Here is a 27349-nt window from a genome sequence, read left to right as displayed (position 1 = left end):
TTTATATTATTACTGTTCATGCTTGTTCATAACTGGCTTTCTTTCAACAAAATGCAGTATTTGTGTGCTCTGTTCCACTAGTACATAATGTGCAAGAATTTTTCTTCGTAAGAGTCAGGAATCTCAGCCAACTTCAATCTCTCTCTATAAACATTTGTCTGCACTGTTCTGTTGTTTATCCCACTCAAAGAGAGATGAGGTGCAATGTGGGGGGAAGGGAATATAAATAGCACCATAGACTATTGCATGCAAGTTAATTAATCAAAATAGACAGGAATGGGTCATAGAGAGGGTGATGGTCAAGTGAGCACTTCTCAGAGACATTGAAAAACCTATCTGTTCAAAGCAAATAGCTTAGACTAACAAATGATATAGCCGCAGTTGTTTTAAGTAAATCAGGGATTAAACACTCAGTGAATCCATTGGTATACACAGAGTCTGCACTAGAAATTCAACCACATCCAAATTCAGAACAAACCCAGAAAAAAAACAACAATCTGACTACAGGTGTGGTCAGTCTTAAATCCCACTACTCTACCTTGAATTCCTTAGCCCTGGAGTTTGTCTTTTACCAATACGAAACACACACACTAGGGAATACAACGCCCTTAAATTACTTGTCTTTTCTATAGTGCACCAACCACTAGATGTGAGAATGGTGAGGAAAACGGCTTTATGTCATTTTTTATAAGTAGTCACACAGTTATTTTACCTTTGAAAGCCAGAATTTCCTAAGTGTGACATTTTTGCTTGTAACAGTTCACAACCTAGCAGTTAGAGTGAGAAATACTTGTGTTTTGTCTCAACCCAGAGTAAGGCACGGTGGGGAAACAATAAAGAAGAACAGATAAGGCTCTAAAAATACTTGTTCAGGTAGCGCAGTAGCTGTTGATTGCTATGGAGATGTGAATGTCATCTGGGAACTCCTAGAAGTACAGAATCTGCAAGACTTCTTTGTTGCTACAGTGGCCATTCAATGGGGTATGCTCCTACTTTCCGTGAATTATCCCCATAAACACAGTGCAAAATGAGCTGTACACTGAGTGCCTGGGTGTCAGCTGGAGAGGTACGCTAAATGCACAAAGATGTGATAAATATTTTAGGCTTCTACTCCTTCTGGCTCCAAACTCAAAATGTTAGTAAAGCCAACATACCCCATGATAGTTAAACATCACCAATCTGCTTTTTTTTTTGTTCAGGACTAAGTTTCAATTCTCAAGAAACACTGAACATGTGGCAATGCTGTAAAACCTCTCTGCACATCTGAACACAGAGAAATCTAACAAAATTTTATCTATAGCCATTCTTCTGCTTAGTATCTCTCCATTCTTTCTGTTGAAGGAGATGTTTTCTGCAAGCACTCTCACCTTCATGTTGTAAACGACCCTTGTGCTCCATCCCTGACACAGAAAGTAGGTGAACCATGCTCAAAGTCCCTGAGTGAAAGGTAAGACATTAAATACCTGGCAATTTACTATTATTCAATAGGAAGGATCAACATGCCAAGAAGTACAGCATACTAGATTCTCCTATTAATAGGAATTTCAGAAGAAATTGGAGAAAAAAGGTCTCCTGGGGAAACCATTCCATTAACCTCACGCAATATGGCAAAAGCTATCTCAATTTTTAATCCCTAACTTTCAAGATATGTGGCTACATGAAAGCAGTAACTCAATGGAGTTCAAGATGTTGCAATTTCCACTTCCTATTAACCTGGCAGGCAAGGAGGATGTGTCTGCCTGCAGTACTGTTGGACTACCACAAACATTTTGCTGTAGTTTAACTGAACTTTTTAATTTACTTTTTTTTTTTTTCCTGTATTTGACAGACAAGCAGCATGCCTATGGTCCCATTTGAACTAAACGAAGGCATTTCCATCCGTTTTGACTTTTTGCATCTCATTCGGAATCTAAGTCACTTCCTTTTGTTTATACTCCTGAACCTTGGTAGGTTTTCTTATGTAAACTTGCTTACATCACTGCTCTGTCATCAAAATATAATTTACACAACATCTGCACCCATCCACCTTGTTTTGTCCTGAGACTGCACTGGTACACACCAAGCATAAAAATAAAGCTCCAGTTAAAGTTCCAGTTGCTTGTTTACTGAGTTACATCGACACAGATTCTTTGTGATATCACTGAAATAGGTGCCAATAGATGCTAGGAATCATAGCGAAGTATAACACTGCGTGCCATTCATACATCAGTTCAGTGTACTCGCAACGGTGGCAAAAAGCGTAAGGGCATGCTTTGTTTGCTTAATGTTTTTTAGAAGAATCAAGAGATTTTTCTTTTGGATTTTTACATTTCAAGGTCATTTACTGCATGTCTTGTCATATACTTGATGTCTTGCATTTCATCATCTTGATCATGACTCTCTCATAGCAAGCAGTCCCCCTCATCACAGAGTCATACTGTGAAGGGAACTGTCGAACTTGATTGCACCCAAGAGACAGGATGCAATTCAGGATATTACAAACATCATTGTTGATGTCAACAGAGAGAGTCACTGCTAAGACAAAGTTGGCAGATGGAAGCCAGACAAATCAGAAATTGGAAAATACTACAGTTGGCTGCCAGTGTGAATTACTTTCAGGTGGTCAGGTTCATCTCTAATTAAGATGGCACCCTCAGCATGCAATCCTAATGAGCCCTCAGCAAAGGCATAATGAGTCCTAATTCTCAGCTTGCATAGTTGCATTTCTCAATGTGGGTTGGTTACTATGCAACAAGTGAGGCATAGCAAGTATCTTGCATTTGCTAAGTGAAGTGGGAGCCAGATGAGATTAAAAATTTGATTAGTTCATTTATGTACATTCTAAAGCATTGGAGAAAAAAAAAAAGAAAGGAAGTTTGGAACTTACCCTATCAGTAAGCTGGAGAAGTTTTGCTGGTTTTGTGGAAAAGTTTATCTTAATAGCGTCTAAGTAGACAAACAGTATACATGATACACAAAGATTCCTTTGAGTCTTTAGATTATTCAACAGCAGATCTCAGACTAGGGAAAAAAAAATAAACTTCCAGCATGGTTGCCTTGCAGTATAGTGAGCTTTATAACAAAGCTTTAAAAGGAAAGACGGCATGGTAGCATAAAAGTTAGGTCTTTTCTTGGGATGCATGTCCAAGAGATTATAGGGCTAGCAGGAAGAAGACCTGGCCATCCCTGGCTGAACAACAGAATTATTCTATTGACTTTAGAAAAGCTATTTTCTCTACTGCAAGAAGAACCAACTAAGTAAAGATACATATGCAGTCTCAGTTGCTGTTTTCCATCTATAACACCAAAATAGATTTGTTTGTCTCATGGGCATTTTATGACAGCTGTTGTTTACAACATCCTTGAGCAAACTAGCCTTCAGAGGTGTTAGTTAACATGACACGGTTTATCACAGACAATTCTGAAGCACAAATATTTGTCCAGAACCTATTTGACTTGTTACTTTCAAAACAAAGAACCATTTTCACTTCAAAACCTATTTGAGACCTGCAGATGCTCCTGTATATGAATGAAGAATGAAATTAATATTTGTAAACTCTGTGGATAAGAAGAAAAATAGAAAGCTTACCTTCCCTGACAGTTTCATAGTACGTCAAATAATGATGGACATGCCTAGTTTACTTCATCACATAACAAAGGCGGCTAAATAGAACAAGTCTTTTAAATGTGATATCCTCCAAAATATTTGTTCATAAGGCAATAATGAGTTTTAACAGGTATCTAGATTACTATCTACTCAAATCAACTCACTTGGTAGTATCTGGATTATAGGTATAGTAAAAGATTTGCTTGGCCTTCACGCTATATATGAACTTGCTTACATTGCATTTTGTTAAAAATATTTGTCTGCTTCTGGTTATCACTCATTCATATTTTCTTATAGGTACCAATACTTCGAGCATTTGTGAACAGACAACTCAGTTTAGTAAAAATCACGAAGTGCCAGATGTTCCATTAACACGAATCAACATTCAAGAAAACCAGTATGGCAAGGAAAATATTGTTACTGTGTCCAGGCTGGTGTGCATAAAGGTACAGAGCTCAGCATAATGGGGCGTCAAATTCCATGGCAACGTAGTCCGAAAATAAACTGGTTGATTTACAAGAAAAGTTTCCTTCTTTTTTTTTCTCCTCAGTGTCTCAAGAAGCTGCCAATGTAAGCTATCAATGCCACAGAATGGTCCTGACATTCACGCTATTCTGACCTAACACAGATATGCCGAATACTGATTTAAGAAACTTTAATATCTTCTTTTGCTATAGAGTAATCTCATACAACTATTTAACCCTCATCTCCCTCTATGTAACTGCATTTTCATCTTCCTTTACATTCTTTTTCCTTAGTATTAGGCATTGCCAGATACTAGCACACACTTTTCCAGGAATTTATACCACTGTTAGAGCTGGCTGGGATTTTCTGTGATTTTTTTGTTTATTAGGAAACATTACAAAAACTAAACAGGTCATGGGAAAGTCAATTTTGTATGTTTGATGTATGTTACACAGTTGCAAAATTGTCATATTTTTTTGACATTTTCAAAAGGAAACAGTTTATTTCCTTAGTCAAAATGAATCTTAGTTTTGAAATTAAGTTAATGTATGCCTGAACTAAAGGTTCAGTATTAACACCACGGGGGGGAGGTTGGCTTGACAGGAGTCAGGGTAAGTGTTGCAGCACAGAAGAAAACCTTCCTGTGATTATCAGAAAGTACCGTGACAGTGCTGTGCAGACATTATTCCATTTACAATAAAAGCAGACGGGAAAACCAATGCAAAATTACTAGAAATGCTTTGTGTGAATACTGAGGCAAGAACTCTGATTCTTGTGATAGTACAGCTAGAACTGGAAGGCATCTTACCATATCCCAAAGGCTAGATATCAAGTGTGCTTAACAAGGTCCGAGAAGTGTTCCTCACCCTGCTCCTAAGAGCTGTCAGTGGATGACAATGCAGGGTCCCTAGTGATTCCCTTCCAGTCTTCAAACGTCTCCAGTTTTACAGACATAGCTACCAGTAGAACCCTTTAGCTTTACTAGACCTTGACCATAAAAATTAGCCTCAGAAATGCTGAGAAAGCCTGACAATTCACGTCAGATATCTTCTGAAGCTATACTCAAACCTTGCAGAGTCTGGAAGGTCCTAGAGCCGCACAATAGCTGCCAGAACAGGTCAAGCATTGTTTTAACACAATTTATGAAATTAACTAGTCCAGAGGAATTTTATTTGTTGTTGCTAGTAACAGACTTCCTTCTAGTGAATGACACTAAACACATGTCCAAAGGGCAGCAACGAAGCTGGTGAAGGGCCTAGAGCACACGTCTTATGAGAAGCAGCTGAGGGTACTGGGATTGTTTAGACTGGAGGAAAGGAGACTCAGGGGAGGCCTTATCACTCTTTACAACTACTTGAAAGGAGTTTGTAGAGAGGTGGGCATCGATCTCTTCTCCCAAGTAACAAGTGATAGGACAAGAGGAAATGGCCTCAAGTTGCACCAGGGAAGATTCAGATTGGATATTAGGAAAAATTTCTTCACCAAAAGGGCTGTCAGGCATTGGACCAGGCTGCCCAAGGAAGTGGTTGAGTCACCATCCTTGGAGGTATTTGAAAGACATGTAGGTGTGGTGCTTAGGGACATGGTTTAGTGGTGGACTTGTCAATGCTAGATTATTGGTTGGACTTGATGATCTTGGTTGTCTTTTCCAACCTAAATGATTTTATGATTCTAATAGAAAGCACCAGCGGGAAAAGATGGCACAAGATCATACTTTTCTGTTACAACCAGCTTTTGATAGAGGTCTTACTGCTCTGACCAAATTGTAAAGACTGCTTGTTAGGACTACTGTTTTTCCTCTTGATGAATGTTCTACTTTGCCTGCTCGTGGCAAAGATATTTCAAGTCACAGACAAAATAAATAACTAAGCAATAGGGAGGTAGCCTGCTACACAGTGAGGCTAGAGAAGGCTTGAAAGGATTGCTTGGGTACATAAGCAGCACCAGGGAAAAAGCCTTGTCCTCTGCATTGTCTGTACAGGATGACAAAAAGCAGAAATAAAGCTGTTGCTTTTGCCAAGTAGGGTAGCAGTTACTTCAGGGAGAAAGTTACTTCCCAACTCAACAGCAGCAACTGTCACTTGTAAGTCCTCTTACTCTATTTCCCGAACAACAGCTGGAACAACAAACCTATTTTTTTTCCAATCTGTATCTCAAGTTCATCCTATCCTCTGGCCCTGGCTGTGACTAGAAGGACTTTGCCCTTCGTCTTTACGGCAACAAAATTCAGTTTTGCCTACTCTGCTGAAAGGCTCTAAGAAAGATCTGCTTTGGGATCTGCTAAAGGAGAAGCAGCATGAGGGTAAATGGCATTAGCCAATCTCATTTTTCTATTAGTTTCAAATAAACTTAAAAAAACAAGCTGTAATAACACCACTTAACACAAGCAACAAGTTACTGAGTCCCATCTCATAAAACTAAAATTATGTAAACAATTAGAAGTATTTATCTAAGCAAGCTGTATAGTTTTGAATGTTATAGATTTTGATGAACTTTATCACATAGGTTCCAGAGAGTAATATCTTTCTCCATGGAGAGGGTTCCAGTCCAAGGTAGACCTGAATTTCACTGAATGACTAAGGCTGATGTAGAAAAACCTCCAGCATTCTTGAAATTCCAAAGTTTATAATAGAAAAGTTTTATTAGCATCCACAAAATTGCCTTCTCCCAGCTGCGTGTTATAAAATCAATTCATGTTTCACATAATTGTAATCTCAGTTATTCATAACAATTAACTTCTTTGTTAAAAGGTTATTTACTGTTGGAATGATAGGATTTATTACTCAATAATATATTTATAAGTAGAGAGGGGCAAAGCCATAGGGGATTTCCATTTTACACAGTCATTCTTATCTTCACTTTGCCATCTGAGATCCCAAACTATTCAGAAACAGATAAACCCACAAAAAGTTCTACTGGTTCCAGTTTTTTATTATTGATCTATAGATATTCTTCCCCTTTTAAAAATGTTATTTTTCCTACTTTTAGGAGTACAATTATGACAAAAACTGAAATTCTAGTCCTTGCATCATAATAATGCAAGTTAGAATATTCAAGGCATCAGTATAGCAGAAATGTATATACAAAGAATGGCATGAGGTTTTATAGTGCATATCACAAATGCTTGCATCAATATTTCATCAGATCCAGGCTAGGAGACATCAAGCAAGAGATGACTCCAATACATGATAGAAACATTAATTTCACACAGAATCTAATGTCCCATTACCACGCCTCAGTTTATATCAGATTAATTGGACCAGATATTCACCTCAAAGCTCAAGAGAGTTAAAGCAGCTGTTAAACTTCCCTGCTGAGTATCATAACCATCCTTCTCATACTTCTATGGAAGTGGCTGTTTAAGAGACAACAAATGCAAGCTCAGATGTCACACAGACACTGAGAGGTCTTACCAATCAGCATCACTTAAACAGCACTAAACATTGTCTAAAGCACAATCAACAACCCAATCAGTCCTGAGCAGCAGAACGTGGAGAGCAACAACTCTTTGTGCCTCCAAGTCTCTGGTCCTGTGATAATCATAGTCTAACCATCAGGAGGAGCAAAAACAACTGTCCAGCTGTGTCCTCAAAGCAAAGCAGACTGGAAGCATGGTACTGGCCAGGCTAGAAGAGTGTATAGTGCCCAGAATCTGACAACTACATGCTGCTCCGCATTTCACTGCAGGAAAACATGCAGGGATATTTACTTCTACACAACCCTAAACAATTGGAAGCTTAATTTATGCACCTATATAAAAGAATCATCTGTAAACTGTGCCACCACTCAAACATGTTCATCCTGCAGCAGCCCTGATAGCTGTGAAGTTTCAACTGTAGCTTCTCCTCCAGAGGAGGAAACTTTCAAAGCCTCAGAAGTTATTGTTGTAGTAGGAGAGATCAAAGGCCTTGTAGCAGGTGTTTCAGTAGCTGTTCCTGTCCGATTTCTGCCCAAACAATTCACAGCTGGTTATGAAAGGGCCTGCAGAAATAGCTCTGAGAGCTACTCCAAGTTAAGGGAAGTCTTAGTTTCTCTGACTCAGGCACCTTTTTTTTTATAGAGGAAGTAGATTATTATTACATGACATTTTGTATGTAACAGCATGAAGGAAAACTTTTCTGCTCAGCACCTGGTTAGCTAAGGACTTACTTGGACTGAACAGCTGTGCCGAATTGTTCTGAAAGGCAGCTTTCTGTCTGGCCAAAATGCATAGGAACACTTCTCAGGGAACAGAGCTAGGTGCAAAAGCAGGGAAAAGAGAGAAAGGGCCAAATCCTTTACATGGTGCAGGACATTATAGCTCAGTTGCAATCAAGAGAGATCCACTGACCTCCTGATGTTATTGTAATGGCGTCCTATAGCAATAAGTAAACATACTCTGAGTAACAAATTTTGCCTGCTGCTTGCTAGTGTCTCTTGGAAGATTGGAAAAGGTCCAGAAAGCAGCCACACAGAAAGGAAAATAAAGCATACAATGAAAGAAAAACTCAGCTTTTCAGAACAAAGGCATTTATCTGTCCATGGTTTATACTAAACAGGCAAAAAATTTCTCATGATGAAGATGCACGAAATCCAAAGCGTAAAAACTGAAGCCAGACAGTTTGTGTTGGAAATACTGCACACATTTTAGAGTGACAATAACTAACAAATCCTTATTTAACAATCAGATGAATTCTCCATTGTCTGACACCTTTAAAGTTGAGAGGTTGTTCAAGCTATGTGCTCCAGCTTCATCAAAAGGTTTATGATGGTGGAAAGCATTGGGCTAAACTGCCTCAGGACATGTGAATGGATGCACTGTTCGCTTCCCATCCTGGAAAACTTAATACTGTCATAAGAAAATCACATAATTGGAGGATATGTGCAGTGCACACCTACATACACAACCATCCTTGGGAGACTTAAAGAGTGCCATTACTACCCACCGGGGCTGGCATAACAACGTTGTGTTGAAGTAGCTGAGCATTACTCCAATGCACAACAGACTCAATGGTCAGTACACACCAATGTGATTAACATCCAGCTTTGTGCTAGAGCTATAAAAGACCCTAGAACTCCTATCATGGAACAATTTTAGTAGTTAAATATTTGCTCATGTTTCCATTTGAAAAAAAAAAACAAACCAACCAACCCAACCAAACAAACAAAAATCCTGCACAACTGCAAAACCCGGAATTTTTCCTAAAGGGATAGAAGTTTCATTTTGGCATGAACTTTGAAATATTTATATTAAAAACTGAAATACCAATTTGAAATGAAATATTAAATTATTTCACTCCCAGTGTGAGCACCATTGAAATTTCTAGGCAGATATTTTCCAAAATGAAGTGTCATTGAAAGGTTTGACAGAAGGTTCTGATTTGACAAAGTTGCTTTTTCCAAACAGGAGACAGAAAAGTGTTAGAAAAAATTATTAACTCTGCTTAGAGACCTCTGGAGTCAAGTGGTGGTGCATAGTCTTTGACTGCAACTGAGGAAATTAAATACAGTCTACAGTCTTGAAAAAGCAACATTTTAAAACCAGCACTTTTCCCCTCCTTTAACTTCTATTTAAACAAATTTAGCACACCTGCAAGGAGTCAAGGGGACTGTCCTAGAAGCTGACCTCCTTTTGATAAAGAATAGTTTGAAAGCAAGGAAAAGCAGATTTTGCTTCCTTTTATTTTTTTCCTGATTTTGAGCAAATCAGCCCTCCCCTGAGTAGACCATCCACAGCTACGAAAAGAAAGTTCAGTATCCATCCTCTTTCATCTTCTTGGTCTACTTCCTGAGACATACAGTCGTTTTTTCATTTCTTTCAAATGCAGAACATTAAGTACTAACTCAGGCATTTTAAAGCAAACAACACAAGTTGACAAAAAAAAGTAATGGAACCAACAATGAAGAGACGTCTGCTGACCCAAGCAATCCTAAATTAAGGACGGACAGTAAGGGAACCACCATAATCCCACAGATGAATGGTAGGGCGAGGGATACAGATTCTATCCCAAAAAGCACAATTTCCTAACCATGCTACCGTAGCATTCCACTTAACCTCTGTGACAGAAATAAATTAACCACTTTTATAATACTGAGACCTACAGATTAAAGTAACTTTACATGTTATGCATTATTAATGTAAAATATCAGATAATAGCCTGAGGTTTGCACAACTTAATGCAGTACTTTTACTCTTGGATTGCAAGACACCTACGCTGCAACTGACTAACCAACCCCAGGCAAGCAATTTCAGGGAATTTGCTCTTTGTCAAAGTGTTTAAGAATGTTGCTCTCTTAATGGGTTAAAGAAGACACTATGACACATGAAAGGATAACTATGATATCTACTTCACACAACATAGAAAAAATTACCTTTGGATTTAAGTCATGTGTGCAAGGAATTTATATAAGGGTATATACAAATACATAAGTTCCTGGCACATCTGTGTATTTGGAAGAGCTCAAAGGGTTTTACAGTTTTATACGTTTACAGCACAGACTGTTCAAGGGCTTATTTTGTGCTTTGTAAACAAGATAAATAACCACCCTTGAATTGCTTTATGGACCATAAACAAACATATAATTCAAATATTTCAAAAGCTAAAATACACTGCACTAAACAGGGCCTAGAACATGTTTTTTCACAGGCACACATCAATTTTCCAGAGAAATAAAGGGAACTGTAGCCTCTGCTTATGCTTTCCTAGTTACCATTGCTGGGTGTGGCATGAAGTCCACGGCAAACAACAGCGTTAAAAAAAAAAAGGAAAATAAAAGAAAAAAAAAAGAAAACCAGCCCATTCCTGCACTATTTTCTTCTTCCAGCTTCACCATTATAACCAGCCCTTCTTGTAAAGTAACACAGACTTCCTCCTTTTTGGATGCAGATATATATGACTAGAATAGGTCCATACTACTAACCATACCCTCATATTGAAGGTAAGACCAGACAGAGGCAATGAGTTGAACGTAAAAACTGAACTCCCCATCTCCTTCCCCCAGAGGCTAGTGAAAACAAGTTTACCTCTTTTGGCCTTCTGTTTTGCTCCAGCTGTTTAGCCATGTTATCCCCAACAAACTACTCTATGAACTCTTCAAAAGCCTTTTCTCCATCCCCTCCCTCAAATCGATTCACTCTGTGCTTTAAATTAATGCTGCTGAATTGGCCTAACAGCTGAACAGTAATGTCAGGAGTAAAAATGGCTAAGTTATGAGGTCTGAGACTGTTCAGCCTGTGGCTCTTCTGATCTTGACCAATGAGTCATTACACACCAAAATCGTTTTCCATTGGGCTGGAAAGAAGATAAATCCACGGTTTTTTACCAGTTGCATGACAGCCCAAGCATCTTCAGCATCCTGGATCTTTAAATGTATGGCTTCACAGGGTTAGGAGACTCATTACAAATGTATAAAGCCCTCTGAGACTCTTGCAGGAATGATCAATAGCTATGACAGTGTCACTATTATTACAAACATATTGCAGTTTGTCAGTGTTGTGCCTAGTAGAAGTGAGGGAGAAGGGAGTCATCTAATAGGCAACTATACTTTGATCCGAGGCACAGCACGAGTTACCTAACTGTCAAATTTTAAGAAGTGCTGGCTACCTGCATCTCCTGCTGAAGCCATCTCTTGGGACTTGGCTCCATTTGTAGGGAGTATGGGACCTGCAGGGTTGCGCAATGAGAACAGGATCAATGAAGCTGAAATAGTGAAATTAGAGTAGCGTGCAGGGAACTGTAGAGCATGGTGGATCTACACAGACAGCTGTAAGAGCCCTTTTTCCTCTATAAACCCTGCTTAGTGCCTGCTTTATTACAACTCCTAAGGAGTATGTATCTACACAGCTACTATAGCTGGCACTAGCTGCCAAAGTGAAAGAGGCTTTTTATAACCAAGATGTCTTGTCTCAGTCTATACAAAAGAAACATGATGATGATGATGTATAAAACAGATACTCGACTGTAACGAGATCAAATTCAAAGATGAAATATTGCCAGATTTAAACCTCAGTGTTACAACCAGATCTGCCTGGCCAAAAAAGCCCCTTGCAGTATTCAACTGTAGCATCAGAAGTTTCCTCTGAAACCAACCCTTCCTTGCTCACATGCACCCCCCAAGACATCTGCTATCAATATTAGAAAACATAGCTTTGTACTAGCCGGTCTTATTCACATTAGTTTACCTATGTGAAAGCAGATGATCTGTAGCCAGTCATTTAACTCTCAAGCTCAGTCCTCCTGGAGTTTGATCCTAAGGGAGTTATTCCCAGACTAATCCAGTCTCACTTCCTACCTCTCTCCCAGTAAGCTAAAGGAGTTCTAGCTGACTTCACTACTCAAATAAAAAAGTAGGAGGAGAGACCGAGTCAGTGCAGTTGCTTCGGCTTCCATAAAACTGTTTCTAGTGTTCTGTAAGTGAACTATCCTGATTCCTCCAGACAAGACCATCAAGCAGGAGACTGCTGAGTAAAAGGTGATAAACTCTCTGGTTGCTTGCCTCTCTTCTGCAGAGATCTCAGTGAAGGAGAACTCCTTGCCACCACCCATGCTGAAACAGGAGCGTGTGGTGACTACAGTCGTATAGTCAACCCTGTTCACACTGTCATACTGAATCTTACCTTCTTGATATCCTTGTTTTTTTCTTAATAAACAGGCCCTTGATTTGAGCCCACTCTTGACTGTATGATAAAATTTTGGGTCCAAATCTGAGTGAGGATCAAGCAGTTTCTCTGAGGTCATCATTCCACTTCTGCGAGCTTAGAAAAGCTTGTCATTTTTCCAGGTCTATCAATATTATTCTTGTCCTAAACTGAGGCATCATGCCACTCCCTAGAAGAAAATCCTCTGTAGGCATTTTCTTGTTTGCCTCATACTCAATACCTTAAAGTCATCCAAAGTCAGCATCTGCTGCTGCTATAGCAACTGTAGCAGCAAGGATGGGGGCAGCACTACAAGCTTCCACTTTACTGCATCTGGATTTTAAAATACCATGCACAATTATTAGCTGCCTCCCCTGGCCGTTTCCTTCATTTATTTTGTTCAGGAAAGCAGGCCTTGCAAACCTGAGGCTGAGTAGCCTCAGCAGCACCAAATGGGCAATGATTTATTAAGTCAAGCTGTAGGTGCAGTAATGCTCACCAGGTGGCTAATAAACAGGCTTTGTGAAATAAAACTAGAGGAGAAGGGAAAAAAAAAAAAAACAACCTAAAACCAAAATAGTGCTCTTTTCTTGAGATAGTTTCAAAAACTTTAAATATGCACCAGAGCAGGCATACACTTTTTTTTAAAACAAGCAAACAGTTAGACATGTGCTTTGAATGTTAACCAGACATAAACTCGGCATCTTCTAAGTCAGTAAAATTCCACAGTGAAGTAGGGGGCACATATTAATGTAGAAATAGCCTCCCTTCTGTGTGGAACTGTGCTTAAATCTCATAGTGAAACTGTCTTACGGAATGAATTGCAAGTATAATCCAAAGGCCAAAGAGGGCTTCCACCACGCTTCAACGTGTTTCCCACGCTGCAGTGACACAAGGTAACTGCGAGGCAGAATAACGCTGCAGCCAACACACTGGGAGAAGTGGAAACAAAGATATACTGTCCTTTTTCTTTTTTTTTTTTTTTTTTGTTTGTTTGTTTAGTTTCTTTGCTAAACACAGCAGAAGCTGCCACAAGAACATGCGTTCCAAAAACTGTAAAACTGTGGAACGAGAGTAAAGATAAAGTGTGCTCTGGAGTGAACATAATACATATTTTAATAATAAAAAAATGGCCTTTTCAGACAGGTCATCTATCTTGGGCATACAAAAAGCTTAGACAAGTTAGCCTTGATAGCTTGATAACTATGCTGGATCCCTAGAATTTAAATTTTGATGTTCAAAAAAATTTTATATGGAACATAAATTTTTCCAGAAATACAAAACATGAAATCTTGCATTAACCTTTCGTTCGTATTCATCAGCCGTTATAAACTTGGGAGGGGAATCTTTAAATTAAAAGCAAAAAGTAATAAAGAAAAGAGAAGAACATACTGACAGTAAGACAATAGACATTAAAAACTGATACAAATTTTGAATCCAGAAATATACCTGATTACGTAGTTTCAATAAAGGAATAAGAGAATTTATTTTTACAAACATCACTTTTTCTTTTCTTTCATACTTCTTATTGTAGTAGTACCTTGCTTTGTCATTACTGTTAGCTGGTAAACAGGTTGGCATGGATCAGCTCTTGATGGGTCATTTGAGAACAGACAGCACCCTCTTTAGATGGCATCTTGTTTTACAGCCCTCTCTTTACCCGAAGGCCAGACCCTTTGGCATAGCGTGAACCTCAAGAGATAATTTGTATAAATAAACAGGAAGAGAGACTATTTCAGTGTATTCAGCCACAGCATATTTCTGTTACCAAATGTCCATCCATTTTTTATGTTGCTTGCTAATCAGCACTGAGAGAAGACATACAGCCTGTCCTGTGATCATCCATGTATTACATGTTATATGAGCTGCACAAGGCATTTCCCACAGATTGGGACCCAGCAGTACTACAGCATTTCAAAGTAACGTGCAGAAAGCATGTTTGATTACAACTGGATAAAGGTCTCTTACCGAATCTATAAATAGGTCACTGAATTTGCCGATCCATGAAATAGGCAAGCTCTATTTTGGAAAAATTAAACATTTGGGAAAATTAAACACTATAGTCTTGCAAGGCTACACATACATCACACTCTCCAGTATACTTTTATTACCTCTTTAGCACAAAACGTCCTGTTTTCCTTCTCCTGCCACTAGGATTACTTCACTGAACTTCCTCAGGTTGAATTGTTTCTTAACATGGAGCAAAACCTGATCTCAAACAGAAACAAAATCTTTGGCCTATAATCTAAGACTCTAGTCCAGAAACATGTGGTTATTACTGCCCATGTTCAGGAAAATACTTAAGCATCTACTGAAGTCGGACTGATCTGAATTAGATTAAAATACATTTAAAATTATCTCCTGAATGAAAGCAATAGGAACTCCAACTAAGCATATCCCTTAACCTGCTGGGAGACCTACACACTTCAGAGAGGGCTCGTAGCTGTGCTGGGATCAACTCACTTGATGAGCCTTCTGGGAAAAACTCTTAATGTAAGCAGTGTTAAAACAATATCTTGTATTTTGCCATCAGCTTCTCTTCCATCTTAAGTATAACACTGATGCCATATTAGTCACTCTAAATGTAGTACTTATGCAAGGTGACAGATGAACACTTTTGTAACATGAGCAGGTCTTCAGCAAGGATTTGTGGAGATTATAGTGAATCTGTGGGTACACCCAGGGTATAAACTCCAATATACAGAGTTTAATAATGTGAAATATGTATAAATAAAAGCACTGCCCACATCAGAATGACTCTCTTTCCTGGCCTCCACCATCACTTGTCAGAGGAATGACATCTCTCACTGATGTGCCAAGCAATGACCCCCTCCTCCTTCCCAATTTCAAACAAGGAGTATCATCAAGTAACTTGTTTACCTTTTCAAATTTATGATGCATGGTAAAACAGTGCTGCCTTCTGCCCCTAGTAGTCAAATTTCACAGAAATGGGTTGTCACAGCTGACAAAATTTCTTTTGAGAAATGGCCTCTTTTCTACTGAAACATCCAAATTACCAGTCCCAGTGGAGACCATAGCATCACCCTGGAGATGCAAGACCATCAGGATAAATAACCAGACAGAAGGACACTCATCTCAATTCTCAGGCAGTGCTTTGTCATCTTCTAAAACTTCCTGGTCCTGAGAGATTTAAAGTACTAACTAGATAAACTATAAAAGATGGCAAGGAATGATCTACAATGACTTGTGCATCTTTCTCTAACCATAAATAACTTTATATTTCATTTCTGGCAGCATGACAAAGCAAGGAGGTAATGAGCCATTATGGAAAACCCATCTGTTGCTCATAAGGGGAAAGGCTTTGTGCTGGTAGATTTATAGAGAAAAATTTTCAGTGAAAGTCCCGTTATTGTTAATGAGAATTGCACATCTAATTGCCCATGCTGAAAGTGTACCCCATTATGTTTCTTCCTGTCTAGATGGCTATTGTGTGCTTCAGCAATAAGAGAAAATTATTATTGAAAGAAACCCCAGTGTTCAAGTGACAGTGACATTCAGATGATGGGGGAGGGAACATGAAGCAGAAGAGGGAAGGCTGGGAGAAAAGTGCGAATATATTAGTCAAAATTTCTGATAATACAACAAAAACACAAAAAGATTATTTTTTACATGCAAGTGGATAAGCTATTTAATACCACAAAACAAACCAGGGAAGTGTAGTGCCTTCTCCAGAGCACTGGAGACCATCTTCGGGTCTTGAACACCCTGGCAATGCCTTTAGATTTCCTTTTGCCTATGATTTATTTAGCTCAAGCACATGTGCTAGACCCCACCTACCAGTTCTGTACCAGTTTGTCAAGGCTGAGCATCCTGCAGCAACTGGAACAGGGCAAGAAGCCAGGGGAGAAGGAACCTGCGCCAGTGGTTCCACCTAGACCTTTTGGACAATAAGCCTGAACTTTCCAGTGCTACAGAACAAAACAACAAGTGTGCAACTCCAGAGGCTTGGTCCTGCAGGCACCTGAATGAGCAGCTCCTCTCCCCAGATCCAAGACACTCAGCCTTGGAGACACTGACATACCCTGTGGTTTCCTGCAACCGTTTCTCTGGTACGGCATCTGGGGCCTGAAAGAACTATTCCCTGAGCCAGCCAAGAAGTCTGATCTGATATTACAAGAGTTCACCAATGCCAAGAAACGTGGAACAGGTGGAAAGAGAAGCATAAGGAAGCAAGGACAACAGGTTCCTCCTTAGTTTCATATTTGTGGAAAGGACTGGTAAGCACCATGGGAAGAGGAAGCACAAGAGAGTGATAGCTCTATCCCAGTGAAGTGAATTAAAAAACCAAACAAACAATATCTATTTCATCAAGTACCACACACTTAGTCCTAGCAACAGTGACATAATGCTACTGTTATTCAGAACAAAATAACTTTGCCCTTCTCGTTTACAGAAGAGTGCACAAGGAACAGGCCCTGTAGCCAGAGTGAAGAAACAGCAACATGTTACCTTAGTAGCATTCAGATGTGCAAAACAAGGCAGCTTTAATAGAAGCTTCTTTGGCTACAGTCCCCCAAAGATGCCTCTTTTCCTCCAAACTAAATCTGTGTCAAAAGCACTGGGCATTAAACACCACTGAGCTACTTTATCTTTCCAAAATAAAGCTACATAGGATAATCTACCACTTAAAGGAAAAGAGAGCATTGTAACCATTTCCAAAGTTTTCTCCATTAATACAGTAAAGCTGATGATATCCCAGATATGTTCTGGGTATGCTTCTGATGGCTTGATGACCACCAGAAAATTTATCATGCTGCAACAACACGATATGGATACAATCGAAGTTAACACTGAATTTAGCAAAGCAGATGTCTAAGTAGCAAAAGCAACATGACAAATCATACAATGCACATCTTTTGAGGAACTGGTATTCAGCAGCCTTTCCTACTGGGAGGCTTCAAATACTGTACAAACATGCCTTTGCTTCGCATCAGCTCAGTGAGGTAGAGATGACATTCCATATGCTATCCCTGAAACAGTCACATCTGGAATACACAAAACAGCCTGTGAAGAAATCCAATTGAATCTGCTGAATCTAACTGAAACTTCAGAAGGACTGTAAGTAATCAGAATGTGGTCAGAAGTTTGGGCAGATGACTGTTTGACATGAAGTAATCTGTGGGTCTTTAGTTGCCATTAGTTGCAATATTATCTACATTAGTTTCCTCACCAAGAACAGTTTAAGAAATAGTGGTCTGTCTGAAAGAGCTACTTATTGATTCAGTGCTACTTTAGGTGGGTGATTGTAACATCATCTTTAAATGTCCTCTGTCCAAGTACCAATTCAGACTACTCCTTTGGGAGCTGGTGCTAACAGTTTGATGTGGCACGCTACAACCAGTGATTTTGAGAAGCACTAGGGGCTCTTAACTGGATGCGGAGCATACAGAATCATCAGAGAACTACGTTGATGTAAGTATTCTCCAGTTAAAGGATCATACTCTTTGTTAGCTTGTGAAGACTAACATGGAATTTCAGAAGATCATGTGTGTGAGCTGCAGCTTTGTGAGAAAGTTTTGAAAGAAATGCTATAAAGAATGAAGAGAACTATTTTAATTTTATGTCTCAGCCTATATGTATGTATACATGCAAACATCCACAAGCCCTGAATTTAGAAAAGTTTAATTTTGTCTCAGAAACATTCTATGGGGATACGGATTAAAAGTGAAGATAAGGGCTCAGGGAAGGTCAGGGCAGCATAAAGAGAAATAAAAAGTTAGACAATGAAAACCAACACAGTACAATTTAACAGAAGCCACCTCACAACACTAAAAGCAGAAAAGAAGGATGCTGTGTCTCCAAAGCACACATATAACATGACTTTAAACAACAAAATTCCTCTGAGAGAAAAGCAGAGGAATAAAAAGCCCAGGCTGAGCTGTCAGCTGGTACATCTCCACATCAGAAGATGCCAAGTGGCACCAGAAGGAGATCTGGCACACACTTTACATAGTGTCCTGCAGAGCTCCTGTGGACAGAGAGGGAGTACGCCTTTTCCTAAAGGCATAAAGTGTGCCTTTACTTTGCTGCTGTGGAGAAAAACAGGATCGGAAAAATCTATGTTTAGGTAACAATATAGCTGCAGGGCAAGACCATAACTGGAAAGGGCAATCCTTATGCTTCAGCTGGCCAAGGTACAAAGCTCTGAAATTTGCCTTTCCTACCTGAGTCTGTGTATCTGTCCAATGTCTCCAAGCTGCCTGGGCCTATAAAAGGCAGCACGAAGAAGCACTCTGTCTGGAAATTCTGCATTTACAGCTGTGTATCTGTATTACAGTACATCCATAGAACATCCGTTTCCCTACTTATTTAGGCTTATGCCACATCTAAATTTATGTGCCAGAACATCTATGTGGCTCAGCAAATTCTTGTTAATAAATGCAGTTACAGGAACACAAAAGGATAGATCACTCCATTTAAGAACTCTTTTAAGATTCTTTCTAGTACAAGCCGTAGTGCCAGTAGCAGGATTTGCTGTTGCAGTTCTACCAGCGTAACTTTACCAGCAAATCCCTTCAAATTAGACAAGACCTTATCGCACCAGCAGAAGGCCTAAAATTGTTTTTCTCGGAAGACCTCCTCTCTTCCGTCGCACAGCTCTGACTAGGTTCAATTGCTGTCTCCCTGAGGACCTGCGGTGTGTACAGGTTTTTTTTTGATCTCTACAGGCCTTGAAAGCAGCATGATCAAATGGATGATTGAGGAGACTTGACAGGTACGCAGCTGTGTGCTGCGGCTCCACTGCCCCCTGACTTCCGCACTCATCTGTCTCTCTTGTCTCACAGCTCACAGACAGGAGGGAACAGGAGATTAAAGCCACATTACATGTTACTGAATTACAGAGGAAAGAAAGCAGATATCAGCAGAGGGTAGAGATAATGCTCCCAAGTAATAAAGTAACAACAAATTCTGCAAGTCCTTTTTCTCTGATTGAAAGCAAACCTACATTTTATTCTCCTCCAGATCTATCCGTGTATTCTTCTTCAGATTCTAGCAATTTTAGGTTATTTAAGGCCAAACGCATTAGTTCCCTATTAAAAAAAATATAACAGCTGATAAACCTTCCAGAAATGATACGGTTATCTGTTTACAAATAATCTCAAAACCAAAAGATTCTTTTTTCCTGAAGAGTTACTTAAGCTAGATCTGTGCTGAAGAACACAGTGTAAGCTAAAGAGATTTCTCCTGGATTTAAACTGACTTACTCTATACCAGAAACAATTTCACCATATCTGCATAAAAAGCTCAGTACAGGCTGACTTATCCTACAGTGGAGCATCCAGGCAGGCCTATTATAACCATCAAATATTTAAAACCTGTTTTCCCGGAACAACTTTGAGAAGACACTGTAGTTCACTCTCTATTCCTTTCTCTCAGGCAGCCAAAGAATTGTGCATACCTCACCGGGAAATTTATATGACGTTAATATTCAAGACAGTTTAAAGCCTATGTCTGGGGCTCCAGACTGCTTCTGTGTGTTGTATATCAGCTTCCATTTCTGAAGGCTGTCCCTGCAGGGTTTAACATTGCCTTGGACTTAGGACAGTTAGGCTGTGTAATTCAATGTGCAAAGGAGAAGATGGACAGGAATCTGTATCTTGAGAGCAGATCCAAAAGATACAGACTTCCTGAGGAAACAGAGAGATTAACAAGACTAATTCTTTTATTGATATGACTGAGTGCACCATATATGTTCTGGGTTGCATAGCATGGTTGTGCCTGCACAGGCAATTGGAGGACTGTACACACAGCATGGCCACATACACCTAGCTACCTGTAATGTTCGTAGACTCTACAGCCTGGATCAGTGGAAGAAACAGGTGAGCATCCTTGAGGGTCACTTTAGGCAGGCTTGTGGTTCCAAAAGCCTTCTGTGTATCTTCTGTCATGCTATTGGAAGCATGAATATTAGTTTCTTCCGTATCTTGGATACCTATTAGAAACACATCCACATCTAGTGTGTCAGCTCATAAAAATCACACTTCTACTTCCAGCAACACCTTCATAGGTTGCACTTATCTCTTTTCAAAGATAAAAGAAAAAAAAACAACCAACAAACAAAACAAAACCTGCATGTCTACTTTTGAAAATTTATAGTGAAAAGGCCCCCCATTTTAATTTCATTTTGTAGATGGCACAGCTATGATCATAAGCTGACAGTCAGTCTGCTGAAAGTGTGTAACACTCACTATAGCAAGAATGGTATGCTCAAACCAACCTCCCTGGTGAAAACCTGGAAAAATAATTAAAGTACTTTATCTCCCTTTACTAAACGAAAATGAGGGGAAAAAAAGATATCTTTACATAACCAATTTTGAATTAGTCTTTTGATTTAAGCGCCATCTACAACAAAACATTAGAAGATATCCCATAACGCGGTTGATTATCATTTGATAGCATAAAGTTCAAATTCATCAGGCAAGAAACAGATCCGTAGAAAAAGCACAAAATAATTTGGACCTGACTGCACAAGTCTGGTTGTGACACTGCAAGGTCTCGTAATGTTGGATACATCCCCCAGTATGCCCTCCTTTCCTATTCATTGATCTGACTAAGCATTCTGCAGGCCAGAAACAGCCAGCACACGTTACTCCTGTTAATATGTCATACAGTTGTATTTACCAGCTTGAAAGAAACTTCTTCATTAGACCTTTCTGCTTTTGATATCCTAAGATTTTAATTAAGCAGTGTCACAACAGGGTGTGCATTAACAGACCATTGGCACATGCCTTTGAAGCATTGTGAAGCACTGGACCAGAGACCAATTACCTTCTACCACCCAAGCAGTACAACAGCAGCCCGTTAATGCACACCCTGGTGTGGCCTGTTTCAATTAAAGTATATTTGTAAAGCAACGAAAGGACAGGCAGTGTTGAACCACCGAGGAAATCAGATGTTTTTAGGCTGGGATCCCGCTGATTACGCGAACTGTTACAAACGTACAGACTGAAATTCAGCAAACAAATTGCCCAGCTTACTTTGTTACACTGCATAGTAAGAAACGGGGCTATTAAGGGTACAGGATGTTATTTCCATTTGAACACAGAGAATTTAAGGAGGAAGCTGTGGTGTCAGCAGTTCTACTGTCTCCACTCCCCCAAAGGAGGCTCAGTTTCAAGAATTTGGCAGAGACGATATTGAGGAGAAACAAGCTCTACTCACTCCACCACAGACTTTATCCATGAGAGGAACAGATAGAGTTCATCCAATTACATAGCACAGTTAAATTCATTAGGAACTTAATATCATTCCTGGGTTGTTTTCTTTTTTTTTTTTGCTTTTACTACAAAACTATTTTTCTACTTCCATAAAAATTACATGCCTGACTTCATAAAAAGGCGTATACCCACTTAGCAAAATATATTTTAACTAAATGTAACTAAAAATCCTGTGCACATCAGGTGAGTCTTGTTTTCTCTATGGCTTTCATTTCCCTCTTCTCTCCTCACTCCTCTTCCATCTATTCATTTATGTCAGTGACTGTTTAAGATAACTATGACTCCTTCTGAGATGCTCATACAGCCCCAAATAGAACGGCTCCCACTTTTAATGAGGCGCTTTCAGCTACTCTAACGCAAATCAAAGACAGATAAATATAAAGCATAAACCTGTGGCCAGCTAGCAGAGTATAATTGCCTGTTACAAGAGGAAAGCACAAAGCTGTATTTTTTTATCACTTCCCTTCACTCTAATTCAAGTGAGCAACGACATCAACAAAGGCCATAACAATGAGTTGCAGAAAGCACAAAATAAGGTGGTAAACAGTTCCTTGGTATCAGTCTCATTCAATGCCCGTGGAAATAAACTTCTAATAGGTTAGAATAAAGGACTCTATAACTATAGTGAAACCATTGCCAAAATACAACGCTGAATGAATCCAGCAGGATCATTATACATGTCCTAAAACATCCTACCTTACTACCTACTGCCCTTGTTTCAGCTGGGGCAGTTAGATTTCTTTTTAGCAGCTAGAAGAGCTCTGGGTTTTGGATTTAGACTGGGACTCGTTCTGAGAAGAATGCTGATAGTGCACTGATGTTTATACTTGGTACTGAGACATCAAAGACCTTTCAGCTTCCCATGTTTTTGCCAGTGTGCAGGAGCACAACAGGCTCAGGGGGGAACATGGCCGGGACAAAGGTCCCACAACTCCCCTCATGATTTGACCTTCGATCTAGGGTTGAGGGCCAAATTAGCCAATAGAGTATTCCATATCATGCAGCATCATCCTCAGTGTATAGATGAGGGTTGACCGCAAGGTTGGGAATAACTGTCTTCTGAGGACTCTTTGGGACTCTCGGAGTTCTCTCTCATTCTTTTTTTCAGGTCTCTCACTTGTCTAAGATTGCGGTGTTGGGACTTATCTGTTTCAGGATCACTTGCCAGGACAGGACAGGTGTTTGTCACTGGATGGTGAGCAATTACACTGTACACCACTTGTTTGTGTGTATTATTATCATTACATATACACATATATGCATAATATTATTTTGTCATTATTATTTTTAATTTTATATTAATATTATTACTAAATTGTTCTTATCGCAACTGACGAGTCTTCTTCCCTTTTCCCCTTTAATTCTCTATCCCGTTTCCCAGGGAGTGGAGGAGGGCGAGTGAGCAGCTTCATGACATTTAGTTGCTGGCTGGGTAGGTAGCACCTACCTACCAGGGCAGGCTGAGAGCTGATGGACTGGACAATAGTCTACAAATATTTGTCAATTAGAAGCATCAGAAAAAGAACTAGTTAAGTAGCAAAAGTTAGTAAACAACTAGGAATGATGCTAAACAAAGTGATGTCTGTCAGAGTGCAAGACAATGTTTTTAAAAACAGTAACTGTGGAGAAGTACCCTGTAGGAAATTGTGGTTTTACTAGCCAGAGCATAGAAACTGGTCAAAACTCCAAGAAGTAATTGTTCTAGAGGGAGAAACTGGCATTCATAGGAAGATGAAGTAGATGGCAGAGAGCTGCTCGTCCTTCATCTTCCTGTGTTTTTAAAAGACTCATCGGCCCAGACATGTAATGAAGTGAAGTCACATACACCAGCTACCTTCTCCCAAGTCCCTAAGGTATAGGTTAATAAACCTGCAGTACAGCTAGTTAGTTACACAAGCGGCATTAAAGCCTCTAGAGATTTTCACTGCACTATTGTATGTAGCAATTGGATTTGCCTCTATATTCCAGGATCTACCTGAGCCAAATTTGAAATGAAAAATGAGCAATGTGATGAAGACACATGGCAAAATGATGAGATATTGTCCCTCCTATTTTGTTTTCTTTCCTCAGGGTATGGTCTAATAACTCTAAAAGAAGATGTCATCTCATGTCAAATACTCTTCCTTCTCTCTTGGTGTAATAATGGATTTTGTCAGTTCTAATTTGAAAGAAAGTACGCCATCTTCTTATTTTGAATCATTATTTAAGTATTAAGATACTACAAGTTTTTCTCCTGCAGTTACTCATTGAGCTGAATGCTGTGCATATTCTCAATTCCATATTAACAAACTCTTGATGCAGACACTATGCTGCCAGAGTGATGGACATGGTTGAAACATTAACAATTAAATACCAACTTTTAAGTAAAACTGCAAACATCAATTTCAAACACATTTGAGCTGATGGTGCTGTTTCTTCAGCTACCAATTGTCCTGGCCTCTTATCTGGTTTTAGGGAAATCTATTTTGTGATTGACAGACTTAATCTCCCTCCCATCTTTTCACTCTCCTTCAAAGGAAAGATCAATCTTTCAATGCCAGTCATACAGTAGTCAGAGAAGATTGGTAAAGAAGCATCTAGACCTTTCACTAGAAGCAGTAAGACACATTTCTTCTATTTTTTTCTCCACCACATTAAACAGGATGTCTTGTAGGACTTTCAGGATCACATAAGAATCAAGTTTCTTCTTTTTCCAGATGAAACAATCCTATCATCTTAAATTTCTCTTTAGATAAGTATCCTATCAAATTATTGATCAAATAAAGTGTGGCTATATATAAAAAGTATAAAGGCAATATATAAATACACTGCATACACATATCTATATAGAGAGATGAAGTCTGTATCAACAAAAGTCATAGAATGGTTTGGGTTGGAAGGGACCTCAAAGATCATCTCGTTCCAACATTCCTGCCATGAACAGGGACACCTTCCTCTAGATCAGGTTGCTCAAAGCTCCATCCAACCTGGCCTTGAACACTTCCAGGGATGGGGCATCTACAACTTCTCTGAGCAACATGTTCCAGTGCCTCACCACCCTCAGAATGAAGAATTTCTTCCTTAGATCTAATCGAAATCTACCCTCTTTCAGTTTAAAGCCATTGCTCCTTGTTCTATCACTAAATACTCTTGTAAAAAGCCCCTCTCCAGCTTTCTTGTAGGCCTCCTTTAAGTACTGGAAGGCTGCTAGAAGGTCTTTCTGGAGCCTTCTCTTCTCCAGGCTGAAGAACTGCAGCTCTCTCTGTCTTCACAGGAGAGGTGCTCCAGCCCTCGGATCATCTTAATGGCCCTCCTCTAGACTCACTCCAACAGGTTCATGTCCTCCTTGTGTTGGGGGCCCCAGAGCTGAACGCAGTACTCCAGACTGGATCTCACAAGAGCAGAGCAGAGGGGCAGAATCACCTCCCTTGACCTACTGGCCACGTTTCTTTGGATGCAGCCCAGGATACAGTTGGCTTTCTGGGCTGCAAGCGCACATTGCCGGCTCATGTCGAACTTCTCATCAGCCAACACCCCCAAGCCCTTCTCCTCAGGGTCACTCTTAATCCATTCTCTGCCCAGGCTGTATCTGTGCTTGAGATTGTCCTGACCCATGTGCAGGACCTTGCACTTGGTCTTTTTGAACTTTGTGAGTTTCGCACAAGCCCATCTCTCAAGCCTGTCAAGGTCTCTCTGGATGGCATCCCTTCCCGCCAGCATGTCAACCACACCACACAGCTTGGTGCTGTCAGTAAACCTGCTGAGGGTTCACTCAATCCCACTGTCCATGTTGCCAACAAAGATATTAAAAATAGATATGTATATCAAATATGCCTATTATTAAGTATTAAATGTGATTCCTAATTCAATTTATTTTTAAGGAAGAAGCCAAGAATAGCACATTCCAGATAGGGCAAGCATATTTTCTGCGGAAATACTATAACCCATTTCATTCTTGCTGTCCTCAAAGTTCTGTATGTTGATATCTACTGACAAAGCATTAGTGTGAGTTTGACTCAGACTAATATCTCAGTAAAACAAGGTGTAGAGCATTAAGAACTGAACTCAGAATAATATATAATGCAGTTAATTATTGATGTTTCATATTTTCTGTTTTATTTGTAATACATTGTTGTTCTGGAAAAGATGTAAAACCAGACAATACTCATTCAAGTTTAGTAATATGTTACCCCTTATCTACCTTCAAAGAACCTTTGAGTACATTTTTTGCTTTCACAATAGGTTTCTGTTCAGAATGAATCAAGGTATTAGGATATGGCTTGCCGTAAGCTGATCTGATTGAGCACTGCATATACAACCTACTATGAAGATTCACTTGAACATTTGAAGATAACCACTTCATTCACAATGTTCTTCTGTTTGCTTTATGCAACGTTTCATATGATTGAGAGCTGTTATCATAGGGAAAGCAAGTAAAATATTCCCCAGAAGAGAACTAAGTGTGCTTTCCATAAGCATTTGCATGCAAAACATAAGGAAAAGATACTAAAATTTCCATCAAGGCGTCTCATGTTTAAACTAATACGCAGTTAATTTTTAGAGATTTTGGAGTGATTCCTTATGTAACATTTCCTAAAACTTTCAAAATGAGACAAGAGAAATAAAGCATAAATTAATCTCTTTAATGGCCTTTTCCAATATGACCTAGATTAACCCCTTGAATCTCTCCTAACAAAAGTCAATTGCTAACGGCCAAAATGAATAGGCACTAATTTTTTCTTGCTGACAATCTTTTTTCAAGACAATGCAAGATAAAAGTTGAATTACTTCTTCATGGGTCAAAGACTACCTGGCAGAAGTTGATACCACATAAAGTGATATAATGGCCTTCCTGGCAGAAAGAGGGCATAAGGACTTCATTGGTGTAAGGGTATTACTTTACCAGTCCCACAGAAGAAAATTATTCTTCCATTAAGAATGTCTTTTATCAGCTGCTAATATTGATTACTTGAAGTCAGCAGTTCACTGCTGCACTGGAACCATACAAAGTTGAAGCCATTATTCCAACAAATACAGGAAGTTTTTTAAGTTCAAGTATTACATGTTGTTTAAAGTCTATTTAAAGTATAAAGAAAAAAATAAGAGTTCCTCTATTATTTTCCATGTATTGTGTTGATAGCGCTGTTACAGCTCATGAAGTATTTGTAGGTTTCAACTACCAGCTCGTGATTTTATTTTGTCCTGACACTTCACTGTTTTTTTGCACATCCTACTGAAAAGGCAGGGAGCGCTAGATTTCCATGTGTGTTTTTTAAACAGCAGCTCATGGGGTTGATCACTAGTTGGATTGATTTATGTTTTAATTTTATGGATGATATCACACAATTATCTCCAGATGGAATAATCGGGATGAAGCATTGCCAAAGAACATTAGACACTAAAGAAGTCAGCCAATGAAATCCATTCAGTACTGTAATTATTTTTGGTTTGGCTTCAGATGTT

The sequence above is a fragment of the Tauraco erythrolophus genome, chromosome 7 (genome assembly GCF_009769465.1).
Source record: "Tauraco erythrolophus isolate bTauEry1 chromosome 7, bTauEry1.pri, whole genome shotgun sequence".
NCBI classification, from domain to species: Eukaryota; Metazoa; Chordata; class Aves; order Musophagiformes; family Musophagidae; genus Tauraco; species Tauraco erythrolophus.
The sequence above is the reverse complement of the archived record's forward strand: the minus strand, read 5'-3'. Positions refer to the sequence as shown.